Source organism: Ischnura elegans, chromosome X (assembly GCF_921293095.1).
Source record: "Ischnura elegans chromosome X, ioIscEleg1.1, whole genome shotgun sequence".
NCBI lineage: Eukaryota > Metazoa > Arthropoda > Insecta > Odonata > Coenagrionidae > Ischnura > Ischnura elegans.
The window spans coordinates 28,291,172-28,313,162 of record NC_060259.1 but is presented as its reverse complement, the minus strand read 5'-3'; the positions used below and the strand labels follow the sequence as shown (position 1 = coordinate 28,313,162).

At 39.4% G+C, this 21,991-nt stretch overlaps 1 protein-coding gene across 2 annotated transcripts in view; it reads left to right on the top strand.

Moving 5' to 3' along the window:
- Positions 1-21,991, top strand: part of LOC124171831 (ski oncogene-like) — a 136,068-nt gene that overhangs the window by 53,820 nt on the left and 60,257 nt on the right. The gene's annotated exons all lie outside the window — the stretch shown is intronic.

Below are 21,991 nucleotides of genomic sequence, written 5' to 3'. Positions count from 1 at the left end.
CCTATAAATTTGGTGTAGTGTGATAAATGTCTGATTATTATGGATTTCAATTGAAAAAAAGATAACTGGTACTGGTCCTGATAAATAACTGGTACAATCTGACGTCATATACGTATTCATCAGGTGTCAAACCCTCGAATTCAATTTCAAAAACCCGAAATATGGGATCTTCGGAGGTTTTTATTCCAACTTAACGAAATGTTCGATCTCAGTGCGGCGTGCCGCGTTAGGCCGATTGGGCGCATCCCTAGTAAATAGAAACGTGTACGATAGAGGTTGCTGGGCATTAACGATAAGCTGAAGTGAACATCGAATCCCCCCGATTCAATATAACTGTTGGGAATGGGAAAGATTTGTTAATTCAATTCTTATATTAGATTTCGTTAAAATCTTGACTCTTTTTCTTTGTGAGTATAAGTATGGCGTGTAAAAAGCAACTTATGACGCAGTAACGCGCACGGGTGTATAGTTACGTATCCCAAGGATGAAATTAACCATGAACAAATCATATCAATCATCATAATTAGCATATTCTTCATGAGCATTACAACTAAAGGGATTAAAATTTGTTATTGGAGAACTACTACATGCAAACATACTATCATAAGAATCGGCCAATAGGGTGGTTTCCTATAATTTTTTATTGCCTAAATCGAAAGATTATTACTCCTGGAGTACGCATTTCACGCTTTTAGAATTTTAAATGACGATATCTATTTATCGCGATTAAATGAAAAGTGAATATTCCAAGCGCGCGAAAACGCGACAGCTAAGTATGAATGCTGGGAAGAGCCCGTTGTGACGTCATTCTGGTTCCCTCTGCCACCGTGTGAGGTGACCTTGCGGCGAGGATGTGTGCGCCGCTGCGATGCAGGCTGCTGGCAGGTAGCAGAGTACCCTGCTAGCAGGTAGCGCTTGGCTTAAATAAGGATTGTTAATACCCTTTCTAACGAAGGAAACTTTCCGACCACAGGCAATTTTAATAGGTGATTATTAAGAAATGTTTCCCAGAGCTCTGTGCCTCATGCATGCATTGGTAATCTCAGATGATGTAAAACTCGTATAGCATCTTGGTCCCTGTGACGTCACGTGGAGTGGCATCGCATGGGCCCCAATCTGGCCTTTCTCAAATGCGGTTAAAGTTGATTATTGCCATTCGTCTAAACTGGGATTTCTAAAACCAAATAATTTGTATATTATGAATACAATAATCTTGCGTAAGGAATGGAAATCAATGCCTTTCGTTTTCTTTGATGAAGAAAACTACCCTATTAAGACCGGACGCTGATCACGTGATCTGGGCTTTGGCATGTAAATTGTGGTCGCATACGCTGGAGACAGGTCTTTCTTGTTCATGTTTGCTGAGAGGGTCGCATCTCCGGACGTTTGGGGCGGGCGAGGCCCGTGGTCATCGCTCGAGCCGCGGCGCGGCAAGTGTCGTCTTTTGCAATGGGGTCATTCACTCAGACCAGTAATCGCAATTCATCGGAAGATATCTGTAGATGGAAGGGGAAGATAAGTTAAGACAGAAAAAAATTCTTCATTCATCCTGTCTCTCATACGTTTAAAATGAAAAACAACATGAAAGTTGCCGCTTGCTTTTCATGAGTTGTTGCTACATGGAGTATGTTTCTCTATGGAAGCGAGGCTTGGGCGTTGACAGTAGCTGAGAAGTCAAGAGTGGAAGCATTCGAAATGTGGTGCTACCGGGGAATGATGAAGATGAAGTGGATTGACCGTGTAAGTAACGAGGAAGTGTTAAAAAGAGTGGGAGAATAGAGAAAGCCCCTAAAATCCTTAAGCAGAAGACGGGACAACTTAGTTGGCCACATTTTGAGGCACGATGGCCTGATGAAAACAATCGTTGAAGGATAAGTGGAAGGGAAAAAGGGCAAGGGACGGCCCCGAATGAGTTGTATAGGACAGGTTATAAAGGATGTAAAAGAGAAGAAATATGTAGCTATGAAAAGGTTGACGGATAGGAGGAAGAAATGGAGAGCTGCGTCAAACCAATCCTAGGATTGTTGACGAATGATGATGATGGTGACTTTATTAGAGTTTCGGTCCACTAACACGTTCAGGAACATGTGATCGGGATGATGTGGTGGCTACTGTGTTGGCTCCACACCCCGCGGGTCGTGGTTCTAATCCTGGTGGTGGCAAAGAATTTTCAGAGGTTATCCGATCCCGGCTTGAAAGTTGTGTGGAGGACACTTCAAGAGCAACACTCCGTCCGTCGGTTGGGACGTTAAGCCGTGGTCCCCTCGGCGCCTTTCTTTAAGAGCAGGCGTATGCCGACGCCGGATTTCTCTCCATCCTTCCTTCCCTACCCTTACCAATGGCGCGAATGACTTAAGCTGTCGGTCGCTTCCTCCAAATACATACCTACCTACCAAAATACTCTTAGAATGAACCGGTCACTGAGGGAAGGAATCGCTCAGAAGAGTGTGAGCAATAATGAACCATGCGAGAACGATGCAAAAAAGGGGGAGAAGCAATTGTCTCTCTTTACAGGGTTGTGCGACCTCATTCAGGGGCGGATTCAGCATCAAATTTGTATGGAATACCCCCTCAGGAGAGAGAGGCATTTTTACAGTCGGGAGTACTACTCTCTACGATAAATACAACTCAAAATTCTCTTATGTTTTGGAATTGTAGCCATGCATTTGCATGTACGCTCCCTCAACTTCTTTGCGAGGATGCAGCAAATTTTAAACTAATAAAAAATAAAAATTATTGATAAATCTTGGGGGTCGCTGTCCTTGTGAACTCCGCCCCTGAGTCCTCATCAACGTAACAACTCAACCATGACAAGCAGTGGCGGCGCTAAGGATTCCGATCCCCCCACCGCGAAAATTTTTGTGGGGCCCCTATACAAGCTATGTTTGTATAAATGAAAATGAATTCAAGGCTTCCGATTCTATATAAAAAAAACTACATGTAATTTTATGATTAAGAAAGTGCAGTTTACGGCATCATAAAAGTTGAAAATGTGTTCAATTCTATCATATTAATAAAATATTGTATCTTTTGGAGGTTTTATTTTTTCGAAAAATCTAATACATACATAATGAAAAATTTAAAATATATGCGCGTAAACTCACTATTATTTCATTTTTTTAATCTTTTGCATCCTCTAAAATGTTAAAAACTTATAAAAAAGTTATTTAAACTGATTATTATTTTTCCCTGCTCGTCGCGGGGTCTGTGGGGCCCTGATCGGCGCCACACACGAAAAGGTCGGTTTGTTGGCTTTTCGCCTTGTGTAACTCGAAAGTAAGCGACGGATCAAAAACGGAAGAGCAGAGTTTAGTGTTACTACTTTATCACAGTCGACGACTAAAAAGTAAGTCTAGCACATTGTTCGGTTTTGTAAGTATTTCCATTTCTGGGAAAGTAAAGTGTGGATGATCCTGGAGATACATTATAGGATGCCCTAGCTACACTCGCTCTCATCTGGCTCGTCAGCGGTACGCCAAGCCAAATGTCTTCTAAAGCAATTTTAGTGTGCATATTAGTGATGAGCTCAAATTTTGATGTGAATGTCCATTGGATGGCGATATTTGCTGAATTAACGTCCAGATGAAGCGGCAGCATGACGTATCATATCCTGGCTGCTCATGGTTAGACGGTGTTAGATGTGAAGGCTGGTTTTGGGGAAGAATGTCTTCTGAATTGTATGAAAGACTTATTTTTTTCAATTCTTTGAATGGTAAGGAACGTGAGTGAATAGTATGTATTATGATTTTTATAAGTGAGTGGCCTAAATCCAATTAAAAATGAATCATTATCTCCCTTCAAAAAGCGTAGTGTCTGCTCTCAGTGTCTGTAATTTATCAAGCTCGTAAGGTTGGATAGTCATGATTAAATAAAATTGGGTGTACCTGCTAATTGGCTCAAATGAACTTTAAAAATGTATGTCCTAAAGCCAATTAAAATAGGAATTAAAAGCTCCGCCAAGTACGTGACATTAAGGAATACATGGAATCATGAATACTAAAAATGGATTATGCTATTCCTCATCATCATGAGGAATAGCATAATGATATAATAATAGGTGATGAGGAATCATATTAGGAACACATGGAATGACTGCTTAATCACACCGAAGTTACACAAAATTTAGTAGTTTAAGGAGTGTGACTTACGAATGGATACATTAAACTGATAAACAAAATTTGAGCCCCCACTAATTTGGCGTTAAGTCAATCAATCAAGGTCAAGTCAAAAATCAAGTAAGGAAATCGATGAATATGTTTCATTTTCCTGGCCTGTAGGCTTGAAGTTTGATCATAGTCCTGCCAAAATGATCCTGAATCAACCTGCGTTACATACGAGCTTCTCTCAGTAAACAAAATATAAACATGTAGTACACCAAAAGCTGAAATAAACTTAACGTCGACTGAAGCTTCGTGCAACATCGAGTCAATTGATCACGTGGACTGGTTATCGCTCTCGAGGCGATGAACGATCGAACGTAAATTTACGCAATCGCGATAGGAAATGTTTTTCAAAATATATGGTTCACTACCGCGGGAATGACCCTTTTTACGTCTTTATCGACCGTTCATGAAGTTTCACTATCTGCCCCTACGGGGTTCCGAGCTCGGAGCTAGTGAATCGTATGTCGCGGCAGTTTCGTCGCTCCGAAGCAATGAACTCGAGCATGCAATGAAAGGGTGATCGCCCAGGATGGCCCATTAAATTGCAAATTGAGGCGAATTTTGTGGTATAGTTTTATTGAAAAACACGGCACATAAAAATTGGCTTGATCTTACCAAAATTTAACCCTCCGAATCGCGTTTGAAAATTTCAGCATCAGTTTAACGTAATTGCCCACAGTACAGGTGCAGGTACCTTGTTTTTTCGGGTGTCTACGGCAGAGATCGTGGTTATTGGTAACGTGAGCAATGCAGTGGTAAACGTTATTTCTCACAATTGGATCTTTGAGTTTGTGGGGGTATAGTAACCTTAACCTCTCCTCACCCACAATGCTCCCATTGTTAGGAAAAGTTAGCGAACGATTAGTCTTCACTATTAGTTACTCACGTTCATTATTAGTTAGTTTTATCTTCAGAATTCAGTCTTTCATGAGGGAAATGATCTTTATTTTCAACATTTTTGCGTTTCATTATATTTTTAACCTTAGAGGCTTATATTTCCTTTTATTGTGGGCCTTGGAACGGATTAATGGAAGATTGTATGCATACTTTGCCATGTTACTCATTCTCAATGCCTTGATGGGGTATTAGTGGATGTATTGTGTGTTAACCCTACTAATTTAACGCCTATGTATTATCACGAGCAAGTCTCAGTAATATGTTAAAATAACTCAGTATTTTCATTGAAATGGTACGTCGGTGTAGATGGTAGCACTATAATTCAATTTTTCGCCGTGCATGAGCGGAGTTAGAACGAAGAACCTCGATTTCTTGTCAACCATAGCAGTGCCGTAGAAGTTCTCTTTCTGATAGTCACTGTATAATTATTTACGGAAATGTTTACCAATTTGACCCGATATTTTTCTCGACCCATGAAGAAATTTGAAATCACTCCTACCGTCACATTCCACCCCATCGGAAACAAAGACGCTATTATTTCTCTTTCGAAGCTTCCCTTTGCCGTAAAATTTCGTTAGTTAATTAAATATGGAATAAAACTTGATAAAATATTTAAAATTCTGGTGCCAGGAACTATTTCTACTCCAAATAAATTCTCAAATTAACTCTTAGGCTCAACTTCAGATTCCAATCCATCGGTAACGAAGGTGTAAATGACCAGAAGCATTTTCCTTATAACGTATTTTAGAAGAGTAAAAATTAGTATGCTTACGGTAAATTCAGTTGAATTTGATCAAATAATTGTAAATCTGGCCTGAAAGCCTATGTGACATCAGATGAATTTACCAGTTACCTGCGACTTTACACTCCTATCCTTTGGAAATATGCACAGCAAATATCTTATTTTCTAAGTCCATCATTTCCTTGAAATTTAGTCTAATGATTGGAGAACCGATAGTATTTGAGGGAAGGTAGGACTTTTGGCATGAATTCTTCATTTTTACCACAGAAAATTCTCAATTACTGTTGACACCCAACTTCACTCTTTGTTATTAGGTTCTAAAATGTCTGTAAATTTCACAGCCTAATTTTGTGAATAAGCCACATGCAAAGCGTACAGTTCTTATGACGAGTGGCTTCACTTCACATTTTACCATATCAAACCTGTACTTTCCGTAAGAATATTAATTTGTCAACTTTGATACTTAAACGTTTCTCAACCATTTTTGCTAGGATATGGTCAGTGGAAAAACTTATAAAATCATAAATCTACTCAAATGCAACCAGATGAATAATAATAGGACTGAAAGATCTTAGCATAGTATCTTTTCCTATTAGCGTTTTTTTGAATTTCTTGAACTCATGCTAAATGTTTGGCTAATATTTTAGTACTTTTGTGTAAAAAGGTGCATTAATAAACTATTGATGTGATTTTTCGGGGTAGTATGGTAAGCCAGGGGAAGCTTTTGGACACCCTTTAACAAAAGTTCAGGGTGTCTGAGGTGGCCCAAGGAAAGGATCCGGTCCCCCGAGTTTGAACACCCCAGTGACTTAGTGTAGGGTGAGATTTACCCGTACCTATTCCCATTAACTTTAAGGTTGAATCATTGAGTTGGTAAGAATAATCTTACGATTAGCTATACGATCAAGGATATTCTTTGAATACCAGATAAAAATATCTCTACAATCTGTGGATGATAAAATTTAATTTTGAAGATAATGAGACAAAACTTCCTTATAACGGTAGTTTCGGTGATTGCGTACGCTGAACAAATTTCATCACTGGCCACCCACATCTATCCTAAATTATTGTTTGGCTACGTAAGTCACCACTACACTTTTTACCATATGTACTCACAATTTTTCATACACATTTTAAAATAAATAATTCGGCTACGTTTTGTCATTCCATATGACTTATAAAGAACGAGAATCAATGGTTTTATTAGAAAGCCTCTAATAACATTCCCTAATTTCCTTTGAATGACCTTATTACGCTATGCATCTCTTCGAATGCTGCACTAAGGCACATGGAACAATTTATTGGATTTTGATCAACTATTTACTTCCTTGAGAACTCTATTTTCAATATAATAATACTTTATGGGTTGTACTGAACTCGTTCGGAGGATTTACATGTTGCTGCATTTCAGCCAAATTCCACAACATCATAATGCCCAACTTCACTGTAATAACGATCATGAAATGGTTTAGTTACTAGATTTTGACACTTTCAAAAAAATTGAAGTTTCACCAGGCATGGGATCCAATATTTGATGCCGAATCCATCAAAATTCTGGTACACAAATACTTATTCTTATCAATGAAACGTTCTGAGGCTAAAATGTCACGCACGCAAGATGAGGAAACTCAATTACGGACGAACCCCGTTAATGATAAATTGTCATTATTGCCCAAAGAGATCGATTAAAAGAACACCTGTCCTTAACAAAATCTTTTTAGTTACTCTCGAATGAAATGAAAGCAATGGAGGATAAAAATTTAGCAACATTTGAAGAAACATGAATTATCATAGAGGTATAATAAAAACGCATGTCAATGCGCAATTCACTTTGACTGAGGTGAAAACAACCTCACATGTTAAAAGCAATCTATAAAGCCTCCCCGATTCCCCGTGCATCGTATCAATTCAAGTGCATATTAATTTATTAAGGTTTATGAAGGTACACCTTATATCTCGTTGCCTTCACCTTTTTAATCGTTTCCAAATCACCTTCACGTATTCGCTTGCTCCGTACTCCCGGATCTCATGGACCTCTCGAGGCGCGTCATTAAGGCCACGCTATTTATTAAATCTAACGCCAAATTTATGTACAGTTGGGTGTATTTAAGGTCAGGGTCGGTCAGAACACCTTCGTCTTGAGGAGTCTTGAATTTTTTTGGGTGTTATGCTCGCTGTATTTTCTCATTTCTCGATTCCTGAGCCTTCTGGGAAAGCTTTCTAAGTGGAAGAAGGGACGGCAAAATTACTTCTCCGTCAATCAGGTGTACTTATTGCACTGTGGGTGCCATACAACACCTCAATTGATGTTCAACATAAAATTCGCCGTATCCGTTATATATCATCAAAGTTTCAAGAGATCGATGAGGAGGACATGGCAGAGCTCTCAAAATAGTGGCGTCAGAAGCACTTATCTGGTCTAAAATACTTATTGATTTAGACTGAGCCCATCGGACGTCACATGGTATTAGTTGCCATAACACTTCCGCTGGGATAAGAGGCATCAGAGGTGGTTGGAAGGTTACGATTGACATCTGGGAAATTAACCATTTTATGAAACCAGGTGCCTATTGTCCCAACAAAGAGTTCGTTCGGTAAGAAGCAGGCAATCTTTTCTCGCATCGCCAAACATTTTCTCTTAAAAAATACGGATGCGATGTTTTGTCCCGTCACGTCATGCGATGATAAGCCACCCTCTAGATATTTCAAATTATTTTTCCGGGTCTAAAATTATTCTTTTCTTTCTTTTACTCTTTACCGTGAAGTTGCCGCTGAGGAAATGGCAATGGCCTTGATGTGCGTGAAAAATTAGTATCACTGGCTATTGAAATGATACGAAATTTTTTCATTCAATAAAATTAAAAGGTCTCACGAAAGGAAAGGCATGTCAATAATTTGTGTGGGCATACCTCCATCATGTGTACTTAAAATGATTATGGTGGAAAATAGTGGATTCTTACCTTACAAATTATTACCTATTGTACATGTGTTATTTCTGTGGCTGCCTGGAACTATTTTGTAATTGTATCATATTTTTCCGAGTCATCGTTTCACTATCAGTTACTCAAGGTATCGCTTCAAATCGCGAGAACAATTACCTTCGGAGGATGTAACGATCAGCGACAGGAACTTGTTCCCGTACATGCAAAAGGAGTAACGGAAGAGCGCCTCAGTTTTCGACTGAAGCATGGAGGAGGGATGGATGGAGTTATTAACGCGTGAAAGAACCTGGGCTCATCCCCTGGGATAACCAGAAGAGTTTTCGCGGAACGGCATAAAGAGAAATGCGCAATGCTTGAATTTTATGCGAAGATGCCAGCCGGCCAGCGGCAGCCCCGCTACGAAGGCCATCAAGAGGAAGGAGGATGAGGACCACGTCGGTTAATGCGTGTAGTTTCGTTGGCAGCTCAAAGAAACCCGCTAAGGCAATAAAAGCAAGTTGGGTGGTGCGCAAAGTATTTCGACATGGACCTTAGGTATTTAGCTTGTGTCCGAGTGGTGAGTCCCCTGACACGTTGGTTGTGAGGAAAGCTTAAGTCAATGGGAATATTTTTCAGATGCAGTGCATGCAACCAGTCGCATTTTAATGAAACGACTGACGAAAGTTGAAAAAATCGTAGCTGAAGGGATTGAAAAAATACTTTCCTTCCTCCCGCGTCTTAATTATGCCGGGTTCAGGATTCTGAAATTTCTCTCCCTTCGCTCACTGTAGAGTGAATTCGGGTATTGGGAGTAGGGAATAGTATACTTCTCGTTTTTTTCAATCCTCATCAATAAAATATAGGAAATTTTTTTTTAAGTCTTCGCGAAAGCTTGTCATCTACCAAAGCTCACATCCGCAGAAGGGGGTAACCAGGTCATTTTCATTCGCTTACTTACCAGTATTTGCTGCTGATCACAATAATAATAATAATAATATCTTTCTCTATATACTCACTTCTGTCTATAACTTCTCTTGCCACCAAGGGAATCTCTGTGACAATCGGTGTCGTTAATATAATAATCCATCAGTTACGTGACATTAGGCTTGGAATTTCAAGAACTCGAGACTTCCTCGGTGATCACAATCACAAACAGATTTAGACCTGTTTCTGATAGTAAAATGTAAGTACTATCGTACTTTATTGTTATTTTCCAATTTTCTAAACTAAATATAGCCGAAACTTCGTGAAAAATATACACGTAAAAATGATGATGGAGCCGAATTATTAAAAATTGCGGTATTTCGAAGTAATTTACTAAACTGAACAAAGTAAGAGTGCGTTAGGATACGTCGGGCATTAAAAAGTATCACTCGCACTGCGTGTTCAAAGTGAGTCTCAAGAAAGTCGAAATGACTCCTGTGCGCCTTTTTCCGGCTCCGGACCGCTGGGCAGCGTGATGGCGAGCGACGAATCGGACCTCTATCGTGGTCTTTCATCGCCTCACGGAACGATGGCATTTGAGGTTGGGAGAGTGGGTGGCAGCGGGCCGCAGCCGTTGGGTAGGAGCGCGCGGGCCGCCACTCACGCCGGGCGGACGCCGCCAGCGCCGCCGTGGCAGTGACCCGCAACGGGGGCCGGGGTCACAGGCGCGGCAGACTCGCGGGAGACGGGCTGCATTTCCTTCGTTCCAAGTGCGTCTTCCTGAAGCTGGTGTCGTGATGGTGCAAATTTCAATCCTATTTTGTTGGCAACTGGTAGTGATAAATTCTGTCTAGGAGAAGTTAGCTTGGTTGCTAAAAATCAGATGAAAAATATGGCAACACGAGATTGTATTTTCGCTTTATTAGTGATTTGCTCGCCCACGAAGTTATAATTTTTGGGATAGGTAGTCCTCATTATCTTTGGACGAGCCATTAGAACCCGCAGTTGGGAATTGGTAATTTTTTCTCATCCACGTGGATGTAACGATTGTTCGTATAATTTTGGAACACGTGAGGCAATATTTTTAAAACCGTCGTGAAACGATGTTCTGTAATCACTTCGCGGTTTATCTTTAGGAAATTGCCTCTTTAGTTTTAATGAGGGCGTAATATCATCACGATATTAGGTAATTGTGGAAGTAATGGAATACATTTCATTGCTGATGCACCAGTGTGATTGAATCCATATGCCTGCTTCAGCGCTCACCGTGAATGGCCTCCCGGAAGGCTCGGCTCGAGCTGTCCGCGTGAGCCCAACCGCTCGCACGAGAAGGGGTTGTTGGGGCCAACCGCCTCTCCCCGCCACTCCGTATTGATTCGCCGCGTGCTGCCACGGTGGCGAGTCGTCGAAGCTCGGTGTCGTTCGCCGCATCGGAGTGAGGCCGAAGCTTCCTTCGATGGCGAAGATCGTACTCGAGGCATCTCGCAAGTTGTCTGACCGGCGTGGCCGCCAGCAAGTGTGTGTGTGGAGGCGATTGTTAGGGGCGTATATTAGGGGGGCGACCCCCGTAAATGCCGAAAATGAATAAAAAATTAACTGCCGCAATCTGAATTGTTTAAAATAAACGTGCGCGTGAGAATGTTCGGGGAATGCAGTGATGTTCCGTCATATTGATGGCAGGAATCAAGGCCGTTGTTAGAAAAAAAAATGTCGGGGGAGGTGTAGGAGGGGGCAATTTATTTCGGAGTGGGGCGGATTCATTTGAAGGGGATATATCTATGACTTTTAACTCGTGGCCCCCTCGCTCGCTTCGGCCTTGGGAATAATTTATTTGAAATATAAAACACGTGGGGTGCCCCAATTTATCTAAGCCCTCCAAAAATGTAATCTACATTCGCCATTCACGATTGTAAATATTTCTTGCGTGTGCGTAATTTAAAAAACCTCCTTGAGGTATGAAGGAGGCTATATTGAGTAGAAAATGAAATTTAATTTTCATTAAATTTGCAAAATACGCCCATTTTTCAGTATTGTATTGACTTATGTGAAAAACATTTGGCTGTCCGAACTATATCTTAGTTGTAAATCTGGTGGCTCTTAAAACGAGGCCCGTCTATTCGTGCACAAATGTAGATTACTATATTTTTGTTGGAAATCTGCTGACTCTTATAATGAGGCCCGTGCACAAATGTATATCACGATTAATGCATAAATTCCATACTGATAAAATAGCTTACATCAAATTCAATATAATAGAAGGGTCGTTGTAAAAAAGAATATGGTCACCTCATCATTCCTTTTTGTGAATTATTTCCAATTTATTGAATTATATATGTAAGTGATGCGTATGTTATACATGTGTATATTTGGATGCAAAGAGCCCGTCAAATAAGGATACTGAACTACCACTTTCTTCAGTAGTGTCAGCCGACCTTAGCGTGTAATCTATGACGGCTGTATTCTTTCACAGTCTGCACGGAAAGTAGGAGGGCTGGACGAGATTTGCATTGGGGACGCTGGGGCCGGGTCGACCCTCGGTGCTGCCACGATCGATAGTATCTGCCGTCGTGGGCTCGATTCCCGCCTGCGCTCTTCATCCCGGCCATATCCCCGGTGGAGGGATATAGTTTCAACCTCCGATGAAATATGAGGGGATGAGGAGCCTAGGGGTACAAGTGACTCTTTTCTAAACAGAGTTAGGTACGGAAGTAAGTCAACTTTTTTCGGAGAGATGTCGTTGAACAACATATCTAATGATCAACTAAGATATCGTATTGCCCACAAATTTTATTATAACAGCTTACTTCACGTGTTATCATACCTGATGATGATTTTGTAGCAATCAAAACACGTGTAGTAAGCTTTTATAATAAAATTTGTGGGCAATACGATATCTTTTTTATCATTAGGTACAGATATTGGTAGAAGAAATGCACAAAAACTTGGTGACCATAAGACATGAGTGAGTCTGTGTTTTCTGCTGATATCGAGTTGAAAATCGAACGCACTACTAAATGTGTAGTCGATCTCGTTTGTTTTCTTTACCTAATTTTTGCACCTAACTTTGTTTAGAAAAATAATCATTTTTACCCCTTGGCTCCTCACATCCTCATATCTGGTATTTTTTTATGTAAAAGAGCAAAGTATTTCCATTGCTGCAAGATGTTTCCGTGTATGATACTTTTCGATGTAGTCTCTTGAGAGACAGCGGATGGCGTGATCTTCTTGTTATGCACGGCTGCGCCGAGATTAGTCCGTGAATTCGGTGTGTGCGTAGCTTGTGGTGCGGCACGGTTGGCTGGCATTGAAAATAATATGGCCTAAACCATCTCCAGTCGTAAAAATTGGTTAGTGATTGCAAAATTGTTACTAAAGGGTGCCTTGAAAGTACAAAATAACGGGCTAAGGATTGGTGGTATCTTCCAAACACTTAAGTGAACATCTGCATTTTTTTAAAACTCGAAACCGATTTTGTTAATTCTCCCTCTCCATTGTGCTAAACCTTTAGCACGTATCATCTTTCATCGTATCTATTCTTTCATTTTTCGTTTACTTCTATTATAGGTTTCATGGAGCGTAAGATATTATAGACGGCAATGAGAGCTGAAAATGTGTGAACAATTTTTGGGTTACATACGTATTGGAGCAATGCGAAATGCATTTAGTTCCGATCGATTGAAAAACATCGTGAGCATCAGGGGCGCAGCTAAGAATTAAGGCTAGGGGGGGTTTTGGGCGCAATTAATACTTGGGGGTGTGGGGGTATTGCGTACCAGCCAGAGTAAGTGGGAGTTGCGGGGCCCTCCACCAGAAAAATTTTCAAATTAATGATTCGAAATGGCTAGTTATACGGCTTTCTGAGGGATATTTGATTAATCCTAAACACTATCCTATAAGTAATACTAATCCATTGTGTAAAACGGATTAAACTTAAAAATTTCTCTGAGCTCTGGGGGGTTATCCCCCAAAACCCCCCTCGCTGCGCCACTGGTGATCATTACACTTTATCCCGATGATGCGGTTATGATAGGTTTAATGGAGCGTAAGATATTATAGACGAACAATTAGAGCTGATAATGTGCAAACAATTGTTGGGTCACGTACATATAGTGGCAATGCGAATTACGTCGATTCCGATCAATCGGAAAACATTGTGAACATTTCAATTTGTCCCGATGAAGCGGCTTTCCCATTTTTCAGAAGCATGCTGTAAAAATACGTTATGCCAAAATGTAGAAAAGAAGACTATTTTATACTATCTTTTATTTCAACTAAGTATATTTATGAAAAATAATGAAATTAATTTATTTGAATCCTTGGAGTAAATAAAAAATATGCTGTATTCCTCTCAGCCGCCACCCATGAGAACGTGTATTTATAGCTTTGGGAGCAGCAAGAGATACGATGAAATATGATAGGTGCTCGAGCTTTATTTCAAAGTAGAGGGAGAAGGTACTAAATCAGCTCCTAGTTTAAAAACTTGCAGATATTCACCTAAGTATTGGGTGAAGAACTGCAGTTATTATACCTACGATCGTTGGCCCGTTTAAACGTATTTTCGTCTCCATTAGCCGAAGGAAACTGAATATAATTCCTCAAATGGTTTCTTTTCTTAGAGCTTTGTCCCAAGTAAGTGGCTGGCATTCATATCCGGTTGCCCAAATCACTGGAATCTACTGTGTTACGAAAGTGTATCAATTGATAAATACAGTTTCTTAAAACAGTTAAGCCGATTTGTAATGGAAAAGTTAACAATAATTGGAGCTAGGAGCTAGGAAAATTGAAAGTTTTACTCACTGCTGCTAAGTAGTAAAGCGAAGTGTTTTTGTATCAAATTTTGGATTTGTTGCATTTTCACAGCAAAATTTTGTCATTCAATATGTTACTTTGAGCCAAGATTGGAGCAAGCTTCCATTGTTTTCTACCACCTCACATGAATATTTCAAATTTATAACGATAATTTTGTCATCACTATCGAAGAAAAGAGAATCTAATAGTGGTCGTTGGAAAAGGTCATGGTTCTTGGCCATTCTGTCGGTCTTATTCTTCCATTGTTTCTAGTTATTGTTCTCATCTGTTTATGGGATTCTACTCTCATTTGCATATCAATGTGGATTTGAATCGATACCTTCCTTGTTATACACTATGTCTTTCGTTACTCTACCTGGCAAGGAAGTTGTAAATTGACGTCGTAATTTAACTTCACGCTATCACTCTGGTTAGTACTCCCGGCAAATTCATTCATTCGCTTCTTTAACCTCTTGCAATTAGGATTCAAATAATCACAAATGCTTTTTTTCTGTGTCTATAAAGGTTTAATATTGAGACTTGGTCAATGTCCCCATAGAAATTAGAGGAATGTATTGCAGTTCAGAGTGTACTCTTCGAGTTTTTGACCTCCCATGCATTGTAAATAGAGATTCTTTGTGCAAAAACTCAAAAGTGGATGACTATTTGTCACGCGCACACAATTTTATCTGTTGGTTAAACTATATTTATGAAAAAATAATAATATTAATTTCTCTAAATGTTAAATAAAAAAATTATAATACATTGCATCTTTTTATAAAAGGTCGTTTTGTGGACACTGACGAGTGAAGAGAGTATAGATGGGCCATTACACAATGGGCTTTCGTATTCTCCATCTTCTATGACAAAAATTGAAGTCCCATCCTCGCAATCAGTCACTAATGATTGGCTTCATGAAGGCAATCGTGGAAAATTAGATTTTTAAAATAGCCTTTTGCCAACTCTAGCATGTGTGTAACGCATCTGAAGTGCGTGAACAAATCTGAAAATAGAAGGGACGGCCGCTGTTGAAATAGGGCATAGGTAGCCCGCGTCATTAGTTATGTTGCTGTGCTGCGGTACGAGGCCTCCCGAGTTGTCTCCGCATTTTGAAATAATTTGGGACGAACATTATTTTCAACTTTCTTTAGTGTCATTTCGCAGCAAAAAAAACGAGCAACCGAACCAAGCACACTCAAGTTTGACAGTATTTGATTCGTATTGTGTTTTTGTCACTTACTATACATGCGACACGTTTTCTAAAATATTGATTTTTTTAGTGATGCGGTATATGTTGAATTTATCTTTTATTTTTTTATTTTTACAATTTTCCTTGAAATGTCAATCTAGGTCATGGATTGTATTAAATTTCAATGCATAAAAGATATTTTATTCAATTTGGAAGTATTTAAACTTTTTCAGCCAAAAATCCTTAATCACGGACCCTTCTGTTTCCGCTAGTTTTTTTTATTTCAAAGTACTTTGTGTTTGCCGTAGATGGATGTAATCGATTTGATGCCCAAGTCAAAGTACATAATAAAAAAAATCGAAATTATCACGTGCGGTGAACCGAGCGGGCCAATGCGGTCTGAAGTGTGAATTTGTCGTAAAAACGTCTGAAGTTGCCTTTTTGTTGGGTAAATACTTGGATTTAACCTCATATACTGACAAACAATAGCTGATTACGGAGATTTACTTTTTATTCATTGATCTCTCACGGTACCTAGACGCTGAGTCTCCAAAATTAACATTTTTCTCGAAAACACTGCCGATTTCGGTTTTCGAAGAAAATATTGCTTGAAAAACTTGGTTTAATCATTAAGAATTCTGAATGCAATGGACAAAAATATCCAAAGGAATACTTCGCAGTGTACCGATTTCCTCAAAGAAAATGTTAAAACTTTCTATTTCATATCTTCCGCTTACATTTGGTAGTTTTTACTTCAGCGATATTTTCTGTGCTTGCTTGTTTAAAGAAATAATCAAATTATGGTAAAATTCACGAAATTTATATCGCAATCTCAAATTAGTTTGAACTCGTACTAGAATAGGTACTTATTGACTGTGTATATGTGAATCGGTTCTAGTAAATAGCCGAAAAATGATTTTCTATCGTCATAGGTGAGCAATCCTATTCATTGTTAATGTTGGCTTGATACAGCTCACCAACACGCCTTGTCATATTTACGTATACATCTCTTTTGGCTCATACGGCTCTTATACATCCTTGATAACTTGTGGGGGTAATAAGGTCTTTTTCCGTTTTAGGGTGTTCTAGGGACCTTTCTTTCCTTCCACACTTCATAGCACTCCTTCATTTTTCTCTTAGTTGATCAGGTTCACCACATTGTCAACAAATGTGTCCATTCGATTATTAGTCTTCATCATACATCTGTAGCACCATTTTTCTAGGCCACCACTTTTGACTCTCCTGCGGCAGTCACTTTCCACCTTGCGATGTAGTTAAGAAGTACGTTACGTATGTAGAATCGGATGAAATCGTTTTCTTACTTCTACGCTTGTACTGTAAGCGGTGATTAGTATGTTTTGTACGATGCCCCTTTCGTGTGAACAGTTGTATTACTTATTATTTTCTTTTTCCATCCTTGGTTTCTTAGCTTCCCGAGGAAATAAATTCTTTCATCTGTTTAGACTTATATTTTCCTTGTTAAACGTTTTTCTTGGCCTCCTCCCCTGCTGCATACTAATATCTTAGTTTTATTTTATTGATTTTTAGCTGACTCTTGACCGTTGCCCTTTCCACGTTTAGCAGTCTTCCACGAGTACGAGTCTTTCTCGGATATGGTTGCTATATATTCAGCGAAACGCATCACGCTATTTTTTTCTTTGGACATTAGTCTTGAAACCTTATTTTTGGCATATATGCGAGAAAGATCACTTCCTCAATGAAAGCGTAAAAATAACCAGGGACGCTGCACACACGTTTCATTCCTTTTCTTACTTTTGTTTCCTCACTCCTGGGTATGGGTTTAATTACCGATCCTTGTTTTTTAAGCTAACTACGAATAAATCTTTGATGATCTTAGAGCACTCCAATTTTGTTTAGAATCCTAAACATTGAATTCCAATCCGCGCTGCGTTAAGCCATGTCCAAAATGCTATGAAAGTCGGTTTTTTCTGTACTATTTTTACTATTCTCTTCTCTATGTGCGGTCTAAGGTCCAGGATGGCAACTCTTCGCCCTTGCTTTTCTTGAATCGGAATTGATCTTCATCTGCGAAGTCTTTTTCGTATCGTGTACAATAACGATAAGAATCATATAGATTTTCTATTAATGTTAGGCGTATGACCGTAACATGTTCTAATTACTCTATTCTGTTCGTTTTCGGGTTAGGATTTATGATTTACCTACTTTTCGGAGTCTCATAGTATCACTCTTGTAAAATATATTTTGCTTATGACTTTTGGAGCTGAGATACTCACGGCTCTTTTTTAACGCATTTTTCATAAGCTCTGCCAATATTTTATTTATTTTTAGGGCAATTATTGTGGCGTTTACTTTCCGATAGTATTATCAAGGACATAACGCAGATTTGATTATAAAAACTACCAAATTTTGAAAATTTCACGCCAATTTTCCGTTTAATTAATACTAATCATTGGAAATCTTTAAATAGATAACATTTAGAGGGTAGAAATCAAATTGTTTTTTTGTCGACTCTTTCGAGGTTAAGGATTTCACTATCAGCCATCATCGTCGTCAATATCAACTATGTGATGCATGAATAAGACTTCGGTCCTCCACCTGAATGATATTTTTGTTCTGCCTTCCATGGTTAACTGCCGGGTATGTTGAGGAGCTGAGTGGGCTCGTAAAACTTGGAGTAGATTTCATTTTTCCCTATCGGGAACGCTGATTTTGAAACCGTTGGGAAATATGTCTAGGGTCGTTTTCCAACGCCCTTAGGAACACCGAGCATGTGGTCATGCCAAGCTTCTATTCCTGTAGTAAGTGGAACCATATGCTTGAAAATTCCTTCTTCTTTTACCGAGAGTGTCAACATCCAGGTATATCCCGAAGTAAAACCTTCAACGAATGGAATAGTATGGAAGACATACGGGCTGAAGTTCTCCCTTCCTTACAATTACTGTCGTAACATTTTGAAAGGAACGGGATTGCTAAGAGCTTATTTTAAACGAATTTCATGCCTGATTGTGTGGTCGTGTACAATACTACAAGTATGTCATTATTGTGGAAGCATGCCATTAGAATTTTTAATACAACTTTGACTCGAAGTAGACCTCTGAAATATTGTTGAATGTTTATATTCATAAATGTGAAAATCCCAAGTCTCAAATCATCCTCAATTTTGAGGACCTGAGAAAATGGTAATTTTAAGTTTTTCTTTCTAAGCGAGAACTGACCCCTTAGAGAACGCAAAACTCCCCCTTGACCGTTCGTGTTTTGTTTTTTTCGCGATTCATTACTCATTTAACATGATCATCATGAAAATTTCAGGGTACATTGAGTGTATGTTCTCAACATTTTTCTGTGTCTCGAATATAAATTTTTGCGTTGGATGAAATTCTGAGGTAAAACTATCAACTTTTCACAACGGCCTTCACCGTGAAATTTTCAGAGTAAAAGTTCAATATTTGAACTTAAGATGACAACAGAATTCGAAGTAATATGTTACAAAAAAGCCTGGTCTGGCGGGAGGGATGCATTATCTTAAGTGGTCAGGAAATTTCAAAATCTTAAACTAAGTCAAAATATTTTTCAATATGTGTTACTTTGAAGCCTTTGAATGTTACCATAATTGATTGTGACCTTGAAGTCCCTGATTCGATTTACACATTGATGGTATTTCCACCTCGTAGAGTATGAAAGAATGTTATTGTCCACCTGGTTAATATTAATGAATGGTATTGTTCACCTGGTAGAGTGGACTAATTATTCCTAATTTAACCCGTGTGATAAAGAATGCGAATAAATTAAATTATAACATCAATTGTGGAAGATTGAAAGAGGTGATGATTACCCGACTTCATTGTGTTTTTTTTTTGTCAAATAAAAATGTGGCACACGGTGCAAGATTTTCTCCGCCTCCGGATCGAATAGAATTTTATTGATTCTGGGTGCAAATATCTCACGAGCGGCCAGCATCGGTAAATTCTTTTAACTTTAAAACAACTAGCATTTAAGCTGAATCAATAACCAGGTTAATATAAAAATTATGGAGCTCTATGCTATCTATATTAATGATAATTGATGATTTCACCTCAAAACAAGCGTACTGTGTACTATATGCTATCGCCGGTTGAACAAAGGAAATACTTCACTTTAGTAAGGATCACACACTCTGAACTTCATTTATTTTTACTAATTTTTGAAGGGCTGTACTAATTGCATAAATGTATTTGGAAACAAATAAGCCTCAGTTTTGTACCAGTGGGATATTTTATAATGTTGATTTCTCTTATTCCGGCTCCAAATAAAAATAGTGTGAAAATGGGGTCGTTGATAACCTACTCAGCGGAAAAATTAATGCTAATACATTCTTCTATCCGCAAATTACACGAAGTTAAATTTGAAAAGTGGAAGCATTGAATGAAAAAAAAATCATCTAGAAAAACGGTGTTCTATTCCGGAGATTGCTAATGAATGAAATAAAAGGGCTGAAAGGCCGTATGAATGATTGTTCTCGGCCCAATGAATGACAATGCAGGTAGCGTCGATGCCAGAAAAATTGAGGGAATGCGGATGACACCTCAAACAACGCCATTGTGAAGAGACGGACATTATCGGCAGATTCGTGGGCTCGCTCATCAATCATATATCACCGGGTCGTTTGAGTTTCGAAACGGTTTAGATATCGACGAATTCGATGTTTAATCGCTGGATTCATTTTCAGGGAAATACATACGCTGATCTTAACGCTCCAAAATTAGCTGCCGATTTGAATGCATAGATTGTTTGTAATTTAATCTCTCCAGGTGACTTGCGTTTATTTCATTATGGTTTATTTTATCGAAAGTTTTGGTTTAGGCTATGCTTCATTCGTATATTTCAATGTACTATTCCTGTGAAGTAGTTTGTAATGATTACTTTCTTGTACGTTACTTTGAACACAAGGAAAAATGATGAAAAAAATTTCTTCGCAGGCTTGGAAATGCTTTCTGTGAATATTGCCGTAGTGCTTCACGCTTCACTAACAAAGAGGTGTTGTGAACAGAGTACCCTGCTTAGAATAGGTGAAAATAGTTTTAAAATGAGGTTCAGATGGGTTTTTATTATATAGGTATTCTACCGGTTAAATTAGAGCACTTTGCGTATTGCCCGGGCCAGTTTCCCGTCGCAATTTAGACTTCCCATTTCAATTCACTAAAACGCCTACTCCCTTTCATTCCATGTCAATTTCCATTCTATTTGTCTTATTCCCTCACTTAACTAACATTCTACCCTCTAGCACGATTTCAAAATCCCCTTTCCGCTCAGTATTCGCTCCATTCAAACAGTCTGTCGCCTCCGTATGTCATTCAGAAGCTGCCTCTCCTAACTCACCATGCCGAGCACTTCGTCGTCTCTCTTCCTTTCAGGTTACTTCACTTTCTCCATTCCTCTCTATACCCACATCTCAAACAGCTCCTATCTTTTCTCGACTTCCCTCCGCACCCTCCATGTTTCCGCACCGTAATGCGCAACATTCCAGATCAGACTCTTCACTCCCCTTTTCTTAGAACTCTAAAGGCCGTTCTGGACGGTACACGGAATTGCGCAATCTGACGTATGTGCGAAGGCGCAATCAAAATTGCGTCGTGTAAAGCGGTGAAATGCTAGAACACATGCGAGAATGCGTGGATGCGAGACGGCAAAATAGCCCCTGTTCTATTTTCGTTCATGCATTCGCGCAATTCCACGCCATTTTAGAAATTAATGCAGCTCTAACCTGCGCAATTCCGTGCCCCGTGTAAAACGGCCTCAACAAAACGGTCCTCTTATGTACTTTTCCCTATTAATGAACGTCTAATTTGATAACGGATGCTCATCCTGATGGTCTTAGAGCTGTGTGTTTTCCTCTAATGTGCTGCCTAAATATTTGATCCGTTCCTCCTGCTCAAGGTTGTGACCATTTACTTTAATCTTGAGCCTAAAATTCCTTGCCCTCGTCTTACAAACCAGCTTAAAATTTGGTATTCTTGTAATTAATATTCATGTCATATTCCTCGCACCGCTTATGCAACGCATCCACCAGTGCCTGCAACCCTTCGCCGACTGCCTAATCCATGCCTGATCAACCGCGAACCTCCCTGATTTTAACGTCCTATCCTCCTGCGTAAACTCTTGCCTCTCACTCATCCCACTCCTGCCTCCCCATTTCTCTGCCTGCATGTTAAATAGAAAAGGCCATAGTAGACAGCCTTGTCTCACACATCGGCCAATGCTTTCCCACTCCGACTCTCCGTCGGCTACCCTCACTTGTGCAGTTTGAGCCGTATGCAGATTTAGAACGAGTTACATTGCCCCCCTGAACTACGCTTATTTTCTTGAGGCCGCTATACACGGTGAGTGACCATGCGAATGATTATGCTGA